We start from the raw sequence: 21,760 nt of genomic DNA, 5'->3' as shown, positions 1-21,760 counted from the left end.
GCCTATATATTCGTGGATGACGTAGTGACAGTGTCTCGGGTGTCAGTATATCCTTACATCCTTACAGGTTGTATATATCATGTCAATTTCAGCTGTTACCGTTAATCATTGCGAATAGCACGCACGCGTTAGCTGCGTATCATTGAGCGCACATACTAATTTCAGCAATAGACATATAATTACATTGCGTTTTCTCAAGTAGCTGATAACCGTCAGACAAGCCCTTGGCGTGACTTTATCACATAGTTATCATAATAGCTGATTAGATAAACATACAATACTCATATTTGATGACTCTATCACGACAGCTATCGACAAGTGCTCTTGCATTTCATTGACATGTGACTAGGCTACAGTAAACCCGCCTACAAAACTATCGATGTACAATTGATAGGCAATAATGCATGTCACTAAGCATGTGACCGTATTTACGACCCAAGATTGTCTGATATGTGCAACAAGGTTAAATGGTTCTATGTAATGCTGCCGAAAATTGACAAGATGTCTATCTTGACTGTGACGTTACGAATATCTGATGTGTGTCTCTGTGAAATGTACATCTGGTAGACAGGCAAACATGCCATGCTTTAGTGATCTAAACACACATTCTTGTAGCATTCCTAGAAGTCTTTTTTCATCAGATACCATTGTGTATATTCATTCATAAAGGACATAGTCTAAATCCACACGATTGTATGTCTAATAACATATCAAGCGCATATCAAAGATTGTTATTTGACATTACCATTGTAGTTCGTTTTGTGTAGTTGTCTCAAGATGACACATGTTCACTCAAGTAAGAAGAAAAGCATGTAGTTATCTTGATCTCATTGAGTTATGCTTAAACATAAAGCTGATTTCATATTTGATTCAAGGAAGGATAGGGTTAAGCCTTTGTTATTTTTTGTATAAGTATACAACATCAAAGTCCATTACGAGCCAATTACTAATATTTTATGCCATTATGTTCTAAAAAGCTCAAGCCGTGGTCGATAATCTGTCATATGCTGTGTCATTAGACACGTGTTTGTTGTGTTGATCAACAACACATGTTGGTTTAGGTGATGTCAATCAACTGATATCTACAACCGATGTATACAATTAGCAACAATACATCTAACATGACAAGGTAATCTGCATTGCACGTTACAGTAGGCAACGATTATCAGAAACGACTGCCTTACCTTGTACACTTGTAGATTGTAGACAGGTGGTAAACCAACATAGTCTAATGACAGAATACATGATGCGACAAAGGACAAGACACTTAAATGAACCCGTCGACTCCCATGCAGCCAATCCACATTTGTATTTAATATGCATAGAAAATCCACCCTATTGGAATGTGACAAAACGACCTTTCCTGTGAGGACAAATCGCTTGTTGAAACAACGATCACAGTAGCGCCAAGCTTGTTAAAAAGACGTGGGAATATTGTACGTAAAAAGCAAAATTTGCGCTACTTTGATTGGTCAGTTTGTGGTCTGTGACGTAGATGCGTTAAAGCCTTTCCTGACTTTCAATTGTTGACGCTGAATCTAACGAAGGTGTAACTTCCTTTATTTAACCTGAGGGCTTTTTGCCTCGGATCTTTTATATGTTCTCTGTATCATTAGTCAAAACGGTTTGACGTATAAAGGCCCGACAGTAACGCCCAATCGCATATGTGTATATAATTGACTGGTTGAAAGACACTGAAAATACACCATTGTACAGTTTTCACTTCCAATCCTTAAAAGGTATTTCCCCCTAAATACCCCTTTCTTTGGTACTTTCATTGAAGATAGCTTTACCTCTGGCCACCTGTACGGACCTGAGTAGAAGGTGATTTTGCTTATTCAGTCAACAGTAAATATATGAGTATTATTCTCCTCTCAAATCATTATGGTGCGTTAACATAGGCGTGGTAAAATTCCATATGAGATTTCGTTGGCAGTAATCTATTCTTGGTCATGTGTTTCCAGAAATATGACTTTTTATTATCTGGGGATGAATTGGCAGTTTTTACACCTACGCCGTCATACACCTGACATAGAATATGACACACCGACATCTCATCAATTGCGTGATTTCATATGCGTAATTTATGTACATGAGCATACGTGTTGCGTCATGGTGTTGTGTTCCGCCTTTTACTCAGGTGTACGTGATGGCTGTTTGTATGTGTCATATCACATAGGCCATTCAAAACTGAATTAAGGACAACCGTTTCATTTTATCACACAAATGTGTCGCCATGACAAATTAATACTGTGGCATGAAATGATCACTGCTCTTTACCTTCCTTTGTGTAGTGTGTTACCAGTTCGTATTATGTAGTTTACTGTTCTAACATAACATAAACAGGTAAGTGTAAAAATAGGGCCATCATATTATCTCAAAAATATTTATGTTTTTGCGTCAATTTGATACAAATACCTCCAGCAGCACCTCAAATATAACTCTCAGAAATCTATTACCTACATTACTTTAAATATATTTGGGACATGGCCGGTTAGTTAGATAGTATGGCATCGATATCCAAGCTGTAGAATATCTGAGTGTTTCATTGTACCTTTGATATATTCCTATGAAGACATGAAGTCCACCAAGGCTTGTAGAAACCACAGCCCCTCATGCTTGCTTCATATTTAGGCTCGTTACTTTCACAGTTCAGTATATAATTTTAAGGCGTATCTCCTGTATTAATAGCGGTGCTTTCTTCATATCTCCCAGCTATATTTGAAACTGAGTTTTATCTTAATTAGTGTGAGCTCCATACTTGCGGACTTAGTGTTTGAGAACTAAAACGACACATCAATACAAGATTTACTGACAAGCGGTATGTCATAATACAGACATTCTTCGCATTGAAAGTGAACGCAGTGTTAAACTCCCTCTGTTTGTAGTGTGTAAGGCATTGATACAGCGCTCTATTGAGCCGATGAAGCATGCAAACATATTACCCATTTGTTAACAAGTGGATAAAATCCGTACCAAACCGCGTTGGCAATATTTCTGCTCTTGTCTGGTGACACTTGAAAACTGTCTCGAGTGTCGACACACTCGAAACGTCCAAACAAATATTCGTATTATCAGTGTATATACCGATGACTCTCTATGACCCGAACTTGTATATATACCGATTCACAGATGTACAAATTTACATTGCAAGAGGCGATTTAACTTATGCATCTATTTGCTGTGACTCTGACCAAATGATAATGAATACCCCGATGTTTGGTAGCAACGCCTTTCCACTATGGTTGGATGTATGACGGAACACATATCGGGTAGATTTAAGAACGGAATGCATGCATACTGGGTACTTTTCAAAAACGATAACAGTGCGGGTAGAAAGAATCACGGATAGATATACAAGTTAAGACTGGAATGTATTGCGAGTAGATTTAAGAGTAAACAGCACTCGGGGAGGAATGCTTACATTGAAGATTTATGGATGGATAACATTCCGGGTATATTAACGAGTGGAGTGCATTAGGGGAAGAGGTAAACAATAAATAACGTTCCCGCTTCGACATAAGAACGGAATGATAGCATTCCGGATGTTTGAAGAATGCATACCAGGTAACTCTAAAATCATTATGCATTCCGGGTGCATTTAAATAATAATTCTGGAAATAATGCCTGGCAGGGTATATGTAGACCTGAAAACATTCCGGGTAGATTTTAGGATTTATAACATTCCAATTTATGGATTGCAAACAAACATCTCGGGTAAGGTAGAAAGCATCTCGGGAAGGTTGGGTATGGAATGCATTCTGGTTGGGTCAAGGAATGGTAATATTCCGAGTAGAAATAAGTACGATATGCATTCCGGGTACAGTTAGGAATAATTCCATTTATAGGGGGAATATTAATGCAGATTTTATCAATTCATTGACCATACGACCACAGTGTATCCTGGCGATACATGTATTGAGATTTAAGGAAACATTCCGGGTAGAAAGATAATTATTCAGAATGCATACCGCCAAATCATAAATGCATACTGCATCCCAGGGAGATGGACAAGAGTCGTAATATTCCTGACAGATATCAGGACGAAATGCATTCCTGGCATAAGGAAGGGTTAAACGCAATAAAATCATTATGAAATAAGGCTGGAGAATCGAATCTAATAGTGTCGTATATTATTTGATGTCAAGAACATGTGAGCCTTGCAACTAGCACCACACCCGCAAATATAGGTGCATTTATTGGAACAATGCTTAAAATGCTTAAGCTACTTAATATGAACATTTCATAATATAGCACATGAGTCAGAATTCATATCCACTTTTACCAGTCAAATTATGCGGTGGACATTACAAGGTGTTTCGTAGTTCGTTCTAGCTGTAATACCTCTGCTGGATGCAGACACCTATAGTTCATGATTGCTTCTCACCTATGTCATGGATGTTACCCTTATCCGAGAGAATATACAGCTTAGATTGGCCTCAAGTACAACATAAGGGTTGGAGGATCTTATAGAGTTCCGCATTAGGGTTTATGGGAAATTGTATAATTAATTCAAAGGAAAATCCACTGTTCATTTCAAACCCGCGTTCGATCAGTGAGTTTAACTTAACGCCACCTGGGTATGATAGCAGTCATGCAGACAGATTTAAGCGCAACTTTTAAGACACGTGTTCTTTATGTCGGTAAACAACACCTGTAATTCAAGAAAAAAATGATACGAAATTAGTAACTATTTGTCTTATATGCCATGAACTTCATCTACAAAAACGTGTCTAACATGACAGATTGAAACGAGCCTACCGGGGCTTGTATGGGTGAGTAAATGAATAATGTGCCCCGTGACGAAGGAAATGAGTGACATGACAATATAAAAATATACTTCCAGATAGGATGAGCAGTCGGATATCTATCCGGAAAGAACAAATTGCCTTCGTGATCACACATAATCCTCAGTGACAGTAGACCACAAGTTGCATGTGATGGACGTCTTTCAAAATACGTAATGAAATATGTTTCAGACTACAACAGGAAATGACAAAGTATTGTATTTTCAATACATCACATAAACACTTGTGCCAATCAGCTCGATAATCATGGGGATCTCAAACATGATTATTTTTACATTTTTATGTTTTGGCGGTAAAGGAAAGGCTGGTGGGGAACATACAGGAAGTATGTATCTAACAGAACAGTCAAACAGTCATTTTCAAAAAGTTGATTTATCCCACGGTAAAGTGTAACAAGTTAACAGAATATCGGATAATGGCCGTATATCACCTTAAATAGTCTACAGCCAGGTTTGTATACAACAAGGAGCTCTTCTTGGTCCTCTTTTATTTATGGGTACGTTCCGTCCTTATGGGTGTCACTGGGTGTAGAATACTTACCTACGGTATATAGCACATCTGCCGTACTTACAATGAGAACAGACAAATTCAACTAGATAATTGTGAAACAGAACACGTGGTCATGACGACAGAAAGCACGAAAGGGATTCATGATGCCCACAGCGAGATCGCAGGTGCATCGACGAAAATCGGGTGTTTGTGGACATGGTGTATGTTTAAATATATTTCAAGAGGTATATTCACATAGTCACACATGTGTGACGAAGACACATCTAAAGAAAATATTGATTCGAATTCTCTTCATGTTTAAGATGAAAACAGTTAAGGCAAGCTTGTATTCCTCCCTCACTCTGAAAGATCACAGGCCGAAACTCGAAATGTTTCCCTTTCACTGTTTCAGTGAATTTTTATACTCCCTTTCTTGACATGCATTCCGATGTAAACAAATGCTCTTTTTGAACCCGCATAGGTTTATATAAATACTAAAACACCATGTAACGTAGCTAACGCAGGCAGGTTAACCAGGCCACGGCAGTGGTTGGTTTGTGCGGCTCAAGTCAGCACAGCTTCCTCCTTTTTAAAGCGTTACTGCGCTATGTAATGTCGGTGTGTATGCCAAAGGTTACTAGTACAATGCTTTTTGAATTAACCGAAGAAGATATACTAAACGTACTATTCATTACATGAATATAATAAAACATGGTTATTTCGAAATACTGGTATGCCGAAGATTCGGGTTTTCAGTACGCTCCTACGTTTAAGCTGCTCTCCATCTGTCTCAAAGATGCGATTGTCTGAAAGTACAGTTAGCTGCGACGATAATGAACACTGAGGGGCAACTGATTTCAGTTCGCTGTAAACGTAGTTTGTTACAGGCACTCCTGTTACAAATTCAAGTGACCCGGACCTAAAACTGAATGTGTTTATTCTCAGTCTTTTCTTTAACAACTCCTGATGTGATTACAACAGACTTACTCACAGGGTCTACACTCCAGTAATTTCAGCAGATCGTCCCCTTAGAAGATGGTGCTTAATATAGTGGGGTACACGAATTACATACAATTACTTACATATTTGTGGAAGCCCCGTGGTTGAGTGGGTTAGATCTGGCGATTATGTGCTTAACTCTGGGTTTGAATCCGGAATGAACTAAACCTAATTAAACTACTGTATTAGAATCTACACGTTACTGAGACTGCGTAATTCCAAATAAAACATGCGTTCATATGTTTAGTTATACGAGGTAATTAGCAAGTAGATATGGGTTTGGCGCCTCCAACACATTTCACAGCTGGGAAAACCAGACATGATCTTCATAGGTATAGGTTGTGGAAAATCGAACCCGGATCTTTAGTAGGCTACACCCAACGCCCATATACACGACTAATTCCGGGTGTATTAACTGAATTACGACACGTCCTGTTTGCAAGCCCTTGTACATAGCACTGTATGCAGATAGGATGCCCAAGGATCAGATCAATCTGTTGCACTTCCTTCCAATGCAAACATTGCCCGTGGCCAACATTTTTCTGTGAAGAGATTTAACTAAACACAGAAACACCTCAGGCATCTGCACACGCGTTCGTGGATAAGTTACGTAACCTTGGCGTGATAATGCTTTCATATTCGTGACCTATTATCATCAGATAAAGGTAGTTTGTCATATTTCATAAATACATACATACGGACTGTCATTGTGAATTCCTTTACACCTAGGCTGTAGGGCATAGCAGAAGCATGTGCAGGACTACGGGAATCGATGAGGGCATTACATGGAGCTTAAAGACACAGGTGGCTCTACGCCTTGCAAGCCAAAGTAGTGATCTACTTACACCACAAACGCCACGGCCTGTAATTTGGAGGCTGGCAATGTTTACGTAGAATATTTAAATGAGAAGACTGGCATGTAGGAGTATGGCTGCTGCATGTTGTTTTACGTCTCAGTAACACGTTTCAGGTTAAGTAAGTATGGACGTGTTTTAAAATGTGGCGTTGTTATTATCCAATTATATGGGTTAATACAATTTTGCCCCCATGCCTACACACGTTTACGACTTTCTTCACAATATTCTTCGTTATCATAAGGATGGCATACCGTCATGTTCCTCAATGAGCAAAGTATGCGCACGTAAATGAGAAATAGGTATTGTATAAATATAGATATTACGAATAAGAATCTCTAACAAAGCAGTCACATTCTTCACAATGTCCCCAAGCAAAGCCACATACAGACGCAACAACATACTATCTATCTTTAGTCAATATAAAAATTAGACACTTGTTCTGCATGAGTAATATGTGGTAAAGAAAGCTTCAAGGCAAAAGTATTTAACCGCTCTCATGTGAAACCCTTGAATAATTGTCATTGTATATGATTAAAGTGCATAGCCTATCTACTATGATAAAATTTGTTCATGTTTAATCCATAGACATCTCCTCGATCTTTGGGTTAAATGGGTGCTGATAATATGAAGGAAGTCACCTGGGGTCGTTTAGGTATACCTTGTTTCTGCTTTTAGCAAGTATTTCTTATTATCAGGAAATTTTATGGCTTTTATGAATAAGGAAGGGACCATATGCATATGGTTAGGGGGCAAGGGTTCATGTATTTCCCAAACTATAGAAAATAGATAGGCGGGGTCATGAACTACATTTGAAAATCGATTCGTCGAAGTTGATGGAACTTAATCCTTCGATTTACCCAAAGTTCGACATTACATGAAAACGATGACTATATGAGCAATCAACTTTTATTTCGACACAATCCTAAGTTCGAGACATGCTCAGTTCGACACAATGGTGTTTGACTAGGTACGTAATAACAAGATTCTGTGTCAGTTAATACACGGTTGTAGACTGATTAAAGGTCAAATAGTGTGGGTTTTTTTGTGGACCCGCGACAGTAATAGTGCTTGTCATAACTTTACGTCTTAGCTCATTTAAGTAACACAGGTCGATGTGACTTTTAGTCGTACCTGGGTTGGCGTCAAAAAGCGTTTTGTCGACGGTCAAGTGACCGCCTCTAGACCGCCTCTAGAAAAGGCCATTTACATAATAAAGTCTGTCATTATATTTGCGATTATTACGGGAACAAGTTTTAAGTTCAACACAACCGTAAGTTCGCGAACAGGTGAGTTCGGCACAACGGTGTTTGATTGTAGTTGTGCAGTAAGACAGACTCCGATTCGATCAGCGACTACCTGCAATTATATCAGCTCGTATTCTAGCAATTAATAAGTCCCGACTATAAAGCTAAACCACATCAATCAACTGTGGCACATATGTTAGAATTGATCGTGAGTGCCCAACTGGGATTTAAACTCAGTACCACTCTCCCACAGCTGCCGGTTTGTCATCTGAGTCAATTAGACCTGGCTTACTGTTCTCGGTTAGGTAAAGCCGGCTGCAAAGTTACGTGAAGGGAACAAAGGTCGTGCTATAAATTTGCTTTGGGAATCCTTGGGTTATCACATGTGACACCCGAAGATTCTTAAAGGCGGACAGGAAAATGCAGACAGCAACATGTTAAGTGTTCAGGACTTAGGTTCACAAGTTACCATGCACTTTAACGTGTAAAGAGTTTTCTAGATGGTGATTTTACCGTCAAACTGAGAAAAGTGTACCATGAAAATTCACTAGTGTACTCCAGTGGTAGACCTGCCGCGACATTCTGCCACTTCTAGATAAGGTTGCTTCTGCCTAAGAATAGAATCTCCGAGGAAAAGTTCAAAAGTAAATGTCTATTTACACCGCTGGTCTGTGGTATAAAAAGACACCTCTAATGGGTCGTCCTTGTCGCAGACCTTCTACACCTGCGTAGGTCATCTCGGCAAATTGGACGAACATCTGGAATGTCGTTGGGTCAGTAGAAGCCCCAAAGTTGCTGGTCATCCTCATGCCCTTTGGCAACCTTTCAAGGATATTAGTTTGTTTGGGGCACAGGGGAATGTGGTAGACAGGTTAAATAATGGGTCTGCTCTTACCTGTCACGAGTGTGTTGCAAGACTTCATTCATCGTAAACATCAAAGTATTCCCCGTCTAGTCAGCACATACTACTTATGGTGTCTTGACTATGCTATGCATTTATATTTGCATGTGAATATATTTATTAGATATGTTAACTGGGGATGCTGGGGTTTTGATTACTTTTAGGGGGATAGCTTGTTTGCTTAAGCATTTTAATAACATATTCTTAAATTAAGAATTTGTTACGAATATTGTAAATGCAACAACGCTCTCTAGCCATGAGAACATCACTGTTCCGCATTGTCAAACGTTTCAAATAGGCTCAATGAACAGGTGTGAAAGAAAATTATCTGAAATTGATACTGGGATGGTGTGTTGCTTTTACAAATACGGGCTAATTACTTGTTCGTCGTGACTTTGAAAGCAGCATATATCATAAAGGATACTGTCAGATCTAGTTGGGAGAGAATCTCAATCTGCGTGAGTACTCAGTACACGAGCCAGCATATCATTTCTTCAGTTTCACATTGACCCATTTGTTGCAATGCACATTACACTGTAAATTATGGTAACATATGGTATCTATGTTTTGAACCATTTCACATATGATGAGGCAGTGTTTGAACATCGTTTAAACAATACTGTACTTGATCGCTGAACTAACATGAAACCGTGTTAACAAAGGATCGTTATTCAAGAAGATTAATACATTTAAAAACAAATATTTTTCCACCAACTGCGTTAGTAAGCCTTCGTCACAGACAGCATAACACGGTTTGAACACGTCATGCTTTGTCATCGTCTGAAGTGCAATGTCCTTTCAGTGTTAAAAAGACAGTCCCAATACGTATACGCAACTCTTTATCGAATCTTGGATATTGAGAACAGATCAAGACATTAACCTTTTCTGCACTATCAGCGCTACAGGGGACCTAAAGAGAGACCTGTTTCTTTGTTTTTAAAGCCCCGGGAATGTGACGTGTGTGCCTTTAGGTCAATATGGTTCATTGTTCAACATGCTCAATTACTGTGAAAGGAAGGCCCCAATGCCACGATAAAAAGAATCACTTGGTAATGTCAATACTAAAACCATATGTATTTACATACTATTTGATCATCAAACCCTTATGAATATTTTCTATATGACGACCTTGCACTGTCGTTGCTTAAAGTTAAAAATACGTCCATCTTTTAAGTGTCTGAACTGCTAAATATATAATAGTAAATCATGCACAATGAACCTTCCGGGCAAGATGGGTTAATCAGGCGCATGTCTCTCGTTTAAGTCGTCTTGCATGACAAGTAGGTGGTCAAGTGTGATAACTGTGTTGAGAGCATGTCCTGATGGCTCAAGATTTTAGTCCCTGGTCTGTTGGCCATGCCTAAATTCTGACTTTAAAGGTCAACTTCTGCATTTGTATGGATAATGCAGAATAGCTAGTTTTGTTAACACTAAGACACATCGCGTCGCGTCTAGGTCGGAGTGAAATGCATCGAAAGCACTTAAATGACACTTACACTGGCACTTCACGTAAAATAAATACTTACACTAAGACTGTCTTTTTTGGATCGCACCACACTGTTTCTCAACATAAACCTCAATGTATGTTATTTACGCTTCAACGTAGACTCCCCAATCCAAGGGTTTTAACATTTATTCGTTTTGTTGTTGTTTAACGCCTCACTCAGCAAATATTCCCGCCATAGGTAATCGAGTCAGACAAGTCCAGACAATCCAGTGATCAACAACATGAGCATCGAATCGATTGTGCAGTTGGAATAGGATGACATGTGTCAGCCAGATCAGCGAACCTGACCACTTGATCCCGCTAGTCTCATCTTCGAGGATGGCTTATCATCAACAACGATTACAGTTAATAAGACAACGATACCCAATGGCAAGTGTACAAATGACATATACCTTGTACACTAAATACTTGCTCTCGCACAAAACGACCGAATAATATAACTTTAATAATATCAACTGGTAAACAGGTATATGTACAATTCATAGTAAAGCTGACATCTTGTTAACTCCTTCGTAGCGCACACAAGGTCATCAACTGGAGGATGTTACAGATCACAGTTGGAAAGTAATGTGTGAGGAGTTTTCCTTTACACATACCATCCATCAAAAGTTTAGACTCACTAGTGTAATTCTAACCACTTACTTCTAAAGTAGATTTTGCAAAATATTCCAATCCTGTTTAAAGGTACAGATGAACTGATGTATTGTAAAACAAATTCGTAACGTTGAAAAGATAATTGTCATGAGTTCTGTAAATGATAAAAATCATGTTCACATGCACGATATTGACACATGCCAATTTGATGTATGAACCTCGTCCAATTCATCTGCATAAAGGTTACAATGGTTTCCTAAGTGGAAGGAATTCATTGTGATGTAACTACACATATATGCATAACATATAGTGAGCGCTTTAAGTGAGTCTGATGGGTGGGTAGTCATCATATTGGTTTGAAATCAGGCTCGGGCCTTAACATTTTTGACACAACATATCAGTCATGTTTCGATATCGAAAACAGGGAATTGTTGAAGTAGTGATAAGGATCACATTGTGATAAGTCAGTGAACACGGATATGGACTTCAGATCTACTACTCCTTTGGACTAATGACGGTTTCCCTTCATCCTCACTGAGATATATCTGAGTAACGCCTCATGAATTTCGCCTGCTCTGCTCATTTCCGATACGCCATAATGCGAAGCACGTGTGAGAAATGTGCACTCCTGGAGTGGTTATTGCCGTATTTACGGCACATATTTGAAGTGTTTCAGATCTGGACAAGCGAGATTCATGCGAACAAAAGACATCTGGATTACAACGAACACGGTTCCCTGAGAGTACCGGTGTACACTGCAGTCTTAGTGTGCTAAGGCAGTCGTATGTTGAAGGGATGGCACTTACGGTCGTCTTAGTGATAACGTCGCTTTGTATAAAAGCACCTTCTCCTATTCAACCCACTATAGGTTTATCGTTCGGACACCCTATCCACAAAGCGTTCATCGCACCATGTCATTCCTACGTCTATGCGTATGGAAAAGTATTGAATTGTTATGGGTTTGTGGACTGGCATCCAGGACCCGTTCCACAAACAATTGAAGGACGATGTCAGCAGTAAGTCCATGCTGATGTTGCGGAACTACGAACACCTCAGCGCTCAGATGTCTTAGTCGATCGTAACTTTCATACCTTACGTTGTCTTAAAGCAGCTCTAAGATCGCTTTGTCGAACGAAATCCTGGTTGCCGTAGTACAGAACAACCTTATCGCTACGACTACCTCTAGCCTATGTTAAGGTGTCGGAGTTACGACCACAGCGCTAAGATCGCTTTGTCGAACGAAGTCCTGGTTGCCGTAGTACAGAACAACCTTATCGCTACGATTTCAGAAACGCTATCTGAAAATTATCGATATGATGGCTTATTACGAGATCCAAAATAGCGGTCATTGTTGTGGCGAAATCTGGTTCAACGAGATACGGCTAACTGTCCCTAGCTTTTGAGGTCCGTGAAAACAAGGTCTACAATGATGGCCTCTCATCTAAGGCGGTCCTAGGTAAGGAAACTCATACTAAATACAGACCAAAAAAATGTCACCAGAATAGCAAGATCCTGATTAATGGTACCAACGTGAACGAAATCTCCATGAACGCATGGATTATTGACCAAGACTGCACCGACCCTGGCAAAGAGATGCTGAAGAACTCAGTTAAGACTAAGGATTCTTCAATTCACAGTTCAGCATTAGGGTTATCGACACCTAAATACCGCAATTATCCACCATGAATGAATATGTAGGCTCAACATCTCCAAATTGTATAATTCAGAACATGTTAAAATAGCCATATTACTGTCTTGGCATCAGTTGCGGTGATCACCGATAACCTCCTCGACACTATAATCGCCTCTGATCATTATCAAGTATGCTTTTTCAAGATCACAACAACATATGGTTGTACATCAGGGTTTGCATAACAATACGGACCATTACAACGCAGAAATAGTTGTGCAGTGATAATTTGTTTGGTTTCAAACCATATATCTCAAATTTAATAGCTTGATGACAAACCCGTGAATTAACCTAGGATTTCTTTCCATATGGTCAATGTCATTCTTTAAGCTGGAGATTAGAGCGGCTCATATATGGACGATAGGATAACGATCTGTAAAATGTGCGATTTAATTTGTCATATATTATCACAGTTTATGTGTTTTCTGTCTATAAAATAGCAAATACTAAAAGAAATCAAGGTATTTAACAGGTGTATGAAAAGGCGGCCAAAGCGATGATGTCACATTAAATCGTTCATAATTTGTTCCTAAAAGGTTTATACCTGAGCAGTTGGCTGGTATTTGACGGTTTTCTTTCCGAACACCACTGATATACTTAAAGAGCATGTCAGGTATTCGAGAACATTAACAAAAAGGTATTACAGATGTCCCGATAACAAACGGGTAGGGTCGTAAAATGTAGGGTGGTGCTGACTGATCTTGTCTTTCATTGTCAACACTGCAGAATAGTTGTGCATGGCATTCTTGGGACATTCACATACCTCACATCTGTGACCTGGTGTTTATAACATGTGGTGTAAGAATACCATTGCTGGCAAAAAATGTGCACACAATTCACACATCACGTAAGATTTAGTGTCACATACATAACATGTTAATATCACTCGTATTGTATGTTAATACCACTCGTATTACATGTTAACATCACTCGTATTGCATGTCAACATCACTCGTATTGCACGATATCATTAGTCGTATTGCACGTTCACATCAGTCGTATTGCATTGGCGCTGGTATCACTGACTGCTGATACATTACCAGAGCGTTAATCATAATGTATGTGGTCATTAATGTAACTCATTTATCTATTAATATACACTTTTTAAAAAAGAAACGCAAACCCCTAATATCAATGAAAATTTGATGTTATGCAAGGACGTGTACATTAGCCGAAAACAAACATACATGAATGAAATTTTGTGGAGCAGTGCATTCCTATCTTGTCCATGTTTCATGAGAATAACAGTAATCACAGTCATTACTGTTGTCCACCAGGTGGTGTTGAAGTCAGTATGTCGTATGACCATCTCCAGCTGCTACCGCTGCCCGACACCCCCTTGGTACAATTCGAATCAGTCGTTGGATGTTTTGTTGTGGACTCCTTCTCCATTCCTCCTGCAGCATGTGGAACAACTTTTGAAAATTCTGTGGAGGATTTGGACGTCGACGTACCCGTCCTTCGATCTGATCCCAAAGGTGTTCGATTAGGTTTAGATCCGGGGATCTCGAGCGCTAGGGGAGGGTACTGATCTTGTTATTGGCCAGGTAGTACATGGTGGCACGTGCTGTGTGGGGCCTGGCGTTGTCCTGTTGGAAGAGCTGCCGTTGACGGTCAACAAGGTGAAGGACGTGCTGACGGAGAATCTGGTCGATGTATCGATTGGCCGTCAGAGTGCCTTGGACCAGCACAAGTTCCGATCTGCGGGTGTATGAGATCACTCCCACCACCGAATCTGTCCGCCTGTCTGATGCAGTTAGGAGCAAAACGTTCATGACGTCGTCTATAGACTGGGTCTCTACCCTCACGTCGCCTGAGGAGATAACGGGGTTCTTCGCTACAACATGTGCACCTCCAGTTTGCTATGTTTCATGGAACCGTGTTACACCATCTCACTCGTCGACGTCGAAGTAGTCGTGTCAAGGAGGGGGCAACTTTTGGACGTTTGGCACGTATTCATACTTTTCGGACGCTTTTCGGGCTCCAAACTGTTCTTGTGCTGTGTCCAGGGCGGTACGATGGCGGTCACGTAGATGGGTTGCCCGGATGTGTGGTGACTCTAGGTCTTCCTGATCGTGGACGGCCATTTGTCGAATCGGGATGAACGCTGAAGATCCTTGCCACCTCACTTTTTGATTCGCCAGTTTGAAATCGTACAATTGCCCGATTTCGATCGACCGTTGAGACGTCCCATTTTCGTATACAGTATTTGCAAAGATCGTGGATGAAATTGTGAGATTTATTTGGGTCTGTTTATAGTCACATGCTTCACTCATGCCTTGCACGTGGGAAACAATCATTTGCTTGATATTCGGGCTGCATGACATCCACTCACATCATGACAATCCTGATAGATAAAACCGTTCAAATCACTTTGGTTGCTTTTGGTCAATCTTCTAAACCATTCCAGAAACAATGAGCAACCCTAAAAATGTTTGTGTTGGCATATGTGTACAAAATTGTAAGCATCATTTTTGAATTTCATTTGCGTTTCTTTTTTTGTGTGTGTATTTAGCTTTAATAACTTTTACATGTGAGTATGGCTTTACGCTGCTTTATTCTTGGGCTTCACTCACTGTACCCATGTGGAGAACACTTTAGACACTTGTAATATACTACAGATACATGGACCATACAAGTTTCCGTCTTGTACCACAAAACGTTACGTTTAAGAGAGTCTTATCATGAGCATATGGGTTCGAATCCAGCAACCAATGCTTGTTGTAAGAGGCGACTAACGGGATCAGGTATTCAAGCTCTCGGTTATGTATGTCATCGTACGCCATTTTATAGATATATGTTCATGACGTCAATCACTACTAGATTGAGACACATTCGCGGTCACATACTATCACGCAAACAAATCAATGTTTAATCGTAATGCCTCTTAGCTATCATAATACCCTCTAAGGAGCACACTGTGTATGGTTTCAGCTGTAAAATATGTAATGCATACAAACTTACAAACCATGGATATAGCAGTTTGAAATATTGACAGTCTGCAAATATAGCCTGGTTGAATATTGGTACGTTAGAGGCCAATGTCCCATTATCACAGGGCCGAGCGCTTAAGTCTGTCCAAATAGTGCAACCATCAGCAGTACTTTATCTGTCAAATCTCGTTAATACAACACGGCCGGTGGGCTATCATGCACACCTTGAGAGGACTTCAATAGTAGTCAGGTGTGATGGCAAAGATATTGATAGTATAATCTACATGCGCAATGTGTATATTTGACGCCTCTATGCGATATACTACAGCCGCAAGATTAGTTAGTAAACAATGCCGACCTGCAAGTTTCCACCGTCAAACCAAACAAAGGAGGATTGTAATAACGGGCGGTATGTGCGTCTTCACTACGTTGGTCAACGGTATTCATCTACCTAGCTACCTAAACCTAGTTATATGTGATGAGTGGTTGACACAGCAATAAAACCGGGCTCCTCCGTGTATTTAAGGATGTAATGTCGTCTACGCGTTAAGTATATTATCATACGAATCATCCGTTATAGACCCTCACATTAAAACATAAGGCCAGAGAAGACAACCCTGTATGGTCCAGTACAAGGATCACCACGACAAGAAGGACCATGAATTGCGAATTTGTAGCAAAGGTTACACGGCCAATGAAATATTAAAACACCATATGCATGCCGGAAATTGAAAAGGACCTTCTAATAAATAACGTATCCTGTCAAACGTGATCCGAACTGACAAACCATTCTCGTATTTCCACGTGAGCAGGCAAGGATTACGTTAAACTTGAAGTCGGTGGTTTCATTTATTTATTTACGTGTGCATTGATACAGCCCATCAAGAAATCTGTTCTCATTCTTTATGTTCGTCTTCATATTTAATGTTATTCTCGCTTGGATACACATACAAAGAAATTTGCAAAGTGGGTGAGAGGGGACGGCTTCCGTAGCATGCCCCCTCCTCGATTTAAACATTCCGGTCCGCTGGTTTGTAGATAATTACAGAAGAAGAAAATAGAAGTAAATATTTTATGAATGCGTTTCGCTAATTTTGGGAATCTAGCGAACCATATGCAGAATAATAGAATTGCGTTATTAAGTTTAAATAGCCAACGAAAGATGAGTTTCAATATGCTAGTCATTGCACCTGGTGACAGTGGTTAAGATACATGTCCTTAAGGCTGAATTCAAACGTGAAATTAAAAATGAATGTTTAACGCTTTGAAAGTCTGGGGTTATTTACAGCCAAAGTTATGCCGTCATGGATTCACCGTGTCATACATACAGTGTACAGACATTTATATAAAGTCGTGTTACTAACTGCGTGATCATAATGTGGATATGACCCCCATTAAGTTGTGGGAATACCGTTTTGCTAACAAATTCATCATATGAGCACAGTCACTAGAACAGTGTGTGTGTGTATACTGTTGTTAACAATATTCCAGCAATATCAGGATGAGACACCAGAAATAGGCTTCACGCATTATATTTCGAGTCAGTTCCGGGTTTGGGACGTGAGGAGCGAACACAAGAGCCACTTGGCTAACCAACCTCCCAGGGTAATGGTTTGCACCTTACAACTGTGTTGATACTTGTATGCTACAATCACGTTCAACGTCATAGTGTGGACATATGTTATCAGCTGCAGCTGACTGCTTGCATGTGATACTTCCACCAAGCCTTTTAAAGAAGTTGTTCACCGTACCATATTACCAACACCAATATCGGTTAACACATATTCTGCAAATTTCAATGCTCAGAGTGGGCTAGTCTAACAAGGCTTTGAACAGGATTTCATTCATATAGCAGCTTATAGTTCCATCTGCGAGCAATTCCCCATGAGATGTATATTTTAAGGCTTTATGTAATCGTTGAGCTGACAAACCAAGCAAACCTACATTAGAACCGAAGCACGTATCTACCGTCTAACTCCTATAATGGACCTAACTCTCCTAAGCGAATGCTTCTGCCCAATTTAACACTAAAGTAGATTTAGAGGAGGCATATAACGCTAGTCACATGTCTGATCTCATATTGAAGAACAGGCATATTGACAAATAGATGGGTACATTTTTTGTTGTGATTCAGGAATATTTTACAAAGTCATGACAGAGAATAATTTCACAGTCTGTCCTACAGACCTTTACATTAAAACATAAGACCAGAGAAGACAACCCTGTATGGTCCAGAATGAGGACCACCATGGCAATAAGGACCATCGTAAGACTAAATAAAAGTCTGATATCCCCAGTATTTAACCAAAGAACCATTAGTCCCCGTGGTTAATCAAACCAAGTTAGCACATACCGGAGAATAACTGCTATCAGCCCGTTCACGTCTATGACAAGCACATGTCTCATAAATCAAGTACGAAGCAGGCCGGATCATCATGGGATGCATTGTCTCGACTAATTTATAATTGCCAGTGTATTACGAAATTGGGTTAAACATGGCAACAGGAAGTCATGACTAGGTCACATACTTCGTTTCATTGTTTCCTATGTCAGGAACATTGGGACATGCACAATGTCAAATGTCAACGAGAGAAACATACACACGGCATGTGGTGCTACTGATGATGCAGACTCTTCTTCATTGTACACTTTTTGTGAACACTGAATGATTACAAATAGTGAAACAGGCACAATATTTACCTCATGAAATCTAAACTTGTCTGTACAGCTGGTAAATAACTTATCCCGAGACGCCAGTCACTTGTTAAGGCTGCAATAACACTGCTTTGTTTACTTTTGATATTCGGTTCTATACCAATGTGTGATATACAAATGAGGACATACTTTTTTATATACACGTGGTGTTAACAATTCGATATAAGTGTGTCGCCGCTGTACAACTGGTATAAACATGGTCTAAGAGGGTTCGGTCTATAACCTTTGTGTACGTTCAAGTTGAATTCCTAGTCATGACTTCGTAGTATTATACTCCAATGTTGACAAGTGCTTTGTAATGCATTCTCAAGAAGTGATTTACATCTCAACGGCTCTATGTAGGTTGTTGTGTCAAATGTTCTTTACTATCGTCACATGTCAGCGTAACGCACACGTTGTTCGAATGCCTCAAGTTACTAATCTGTTATATGTCCTTCGGCAAGTAAAACTGAATTATACGAAAGGTTATAAATACAATGCCACGTGAAATGACGAGACTCGGCGAGAAATGACGTGCATATGGTACAAACATTTGGACATAAACGACTCCTTATCGCTCACACCCGTATTTGAGTTTAAGGATCTAGGATATTCATTATCATTGATATTCGTTGTAAAATAGGTACACTTTGGTCGTAAAGTTGTCCTCATATCGGAATAGTTATATATCAGTATCATTACCTGACACCAGTATGGCGTGAATGTTGATTTCAATGCTGCAGCTAGTGGATCGTAATGTTATTGAATATCGTTTTAGACTTACGCACATGTGACATTTGAACTTTGACCTGCTGTACACCAGCGACATAAAACAAAGAGCGAGTCGTCAGACTGAGCTAAGCTGTGACAGATAAATCTCGAGAGTAAGTATGAAATAAACTTTAGCAACACCGTTAGATGATAAACGTTTATGGTTCAGTGTAACGGTCCACGGCCTATCAAGTGCGCCTCGCGGTAATTCGCCCTAATTTATAGTTGAATAACACAGTCCTGACAGGTCGATAGACGTTCAAATATTTTCGATCAGTTTTCCAAACAATGGCCCGTGTCTGAGCCTTGTGTATCGAATAAAATATGCATGAAGGTTTTGTTGTCTTAACCACGACTCTTAAAGGATTGATCATGTTATCAAACACATTGAGTTTTATACAAGCTATGTGGAATGAAAGAGGGATTTCGAATTCCGTAAACACACAATGATTACATGAAAGCAGGAAGTAGAAAAATCTTCATCCCGACATAACACGCTATATTTTATTCAAATATATTTAGCATAAAGTATAATCAATCACCATAAGAATTAATGCTTCTAAGGTTCCTTAGAAAACGAATAACTGAACGTCAAAACAACGAGGAAAGAGGCGATGAGAATTTTACCATATAGCATTGTTGTACTTTCACAAGTTGTAAACTCACCTACATAGCTTGTGCCGTGGGAGCTCCTCACTCACTGGTCAACAAATGGTATCCGTGGATAGTTGGCATGGGATTAATGAAATTTCTATTGCCAAGTCTGCTACCAGCGGGGATCTGCTAAGTACAGGTGCAGCAGAAAAACACGATTACTCCTTTGACTTGGGTGGATTTTCTTTGAAGTTCACAGCAAAATATTTCACCGACTTCAATTTCCCTGTCCTGTTCGCCTAGGGAAGTGACTCGGTTTGAAAGATGCAGTGGCCGCCGAATCGCTTCCGATCATCCCGGATTGAATATTCCCACCGCATAGAAGTCGTTTCGCCGTCGGAGCGTCCCTATAAGATGTAGCAGACGCTAGTTCTCTACATACTTTGCCTTCATGGCCCGGACGACCTGTATGTCGCAGCCTGCTTGGGTCGGGCGGTAGGTTGAAGGCCTGTCAGTTACCTTTATCGCTAAGGCTGGACTAAGGAAATCCTGCCTCATTGACGTACAAATATTGAACGATCTTTTCAAGCATACGGGTGCAATAGTCCTTCCCGTCAGTGAATGTCACCCGTAAGATGTTGTGTGAGAGCACAAGGGTAACTTTACCTTGCAATCGATCCTTTCACCTGTGTACAGCTTGTAATATTAAACTCGGACAGTTAGTTATATTCATGCCAGACCACCTCTAGCTCTCGGTCGCGTTTCACAAATAGGGCATACACTCAGCACCTTGGCATACTCTGTACCTCTTAGCGTCTTTACAGACTAAACAGTTGTGAAATACTTGGATTAACTCTTTTGTGTATTCCAACGTTGTCGTTCTTTCCCATCATGTTGCCACTTCATTAAAGCGGGTAAAGGCAGCGCTTGGAAAAGAAACTGAATGGCGAGGGTAATGATTGGCGCCTGACGTTTGATTTGAAGGTTATGTGGAGTCGGAAGGTTCGGCAAACGACTGTGCGTGCACCTACTCTCCACTGCAATCCTTTATTAAGTTGCATGTAACGTAACTCAATCCTCCGGTCAAAAGGAGCAAACGCTCTGTAGAACTATCATTTTACTAATAACACCAAGCCACCATCTTCACTAGCGTAGACATCACGAAATACCCATTTCAATGCTTGGAGAGACTCTTGTGTAAAAACCTCATAGAACGTGCCAAAATTCTAAGTATGCAAGACACGGACACCGTCATAAGGGCATAGGAAAATTATGGGTGTAGTCCCAAAGCCTTTAAATAGACATGTTTATGAAGGCAAAATTAAGTGCGGCGTTCACTTATAAGCAAAGCAGACAAATTCCAAGGCGTGATGTCTTTGCATATTCACGTGGATTTGAATCCACATGTTTTTTTTTAATTCGAGGTAACCTTTCCTCGGTGCATGTGAAGCTAGTGTGTAGTAATACCACAACTTGACTTAAGAAGAGCGGATATGTCTAGGGGCCGAGCTCTGACTATGTCAGAAGGGTGTTTTACGGTGTTTTGACGTCAGCAGCGTTGGACGTTAAATGGAAGGAATGCATTTCTTTACCGGTGACATCATGATTGTCATGTTTTGTCATTCTTCAGTATATTCTTGTTTATTTCATACGTGTGGTACACCGGATGAACTGCTAGT

General features: G+C 40.0%; 1 protein-coding gene across 5 annotated transcripts in view; it reads right to left on the bottom strand.

Annotated features, from left to right (window-relative positions):
• Positions 1-21,260, bottom strand: part of LOC137291536 (uncharacterized) — a 57,673-nt gene extending 36,413 nt beyond the window's left edge. Inside the window, exon 1 of one of the 5 annotated variants that reach the window (XM_067822905.1) lies at positions 20,154-21,260. The gene's annotated coding sequence lies outside the window, so the exon portion shown is untranslated. Of the gene's footprint in view, positions 1-1,184; positions 1,202-18,375; positions 18,479-20,153 lie in introns of those variants that run through there. The other 4 variants (XM_067822909.1, XM_067822906.1, XM_067822910.1 and 1 more) reach the window with 4 other exon arrangements.
• Between the last annotated feature and the right edge of the window lie 500 nt (positions 21,261-21,760).

This window comes from Haliotis asinina, chromosome 7, assembly GCF_037392515.1.
Source record: "Haliotis asinina isolate JCU_RB_2024 chromosome 7, JCU_Hal_asi_v2, whole genome shotgun sequence".
In the NCBI taxonomy this organism is placed as follows: Eukaryota; Metazoa; Mollusca; class Gastropoda; order Lepetellida; family Haliotidae; genus Haliotis; species Haliotis asinina.
This window is presented reverse-complemented; position numbering and strand designations above follow the sequence as displayed.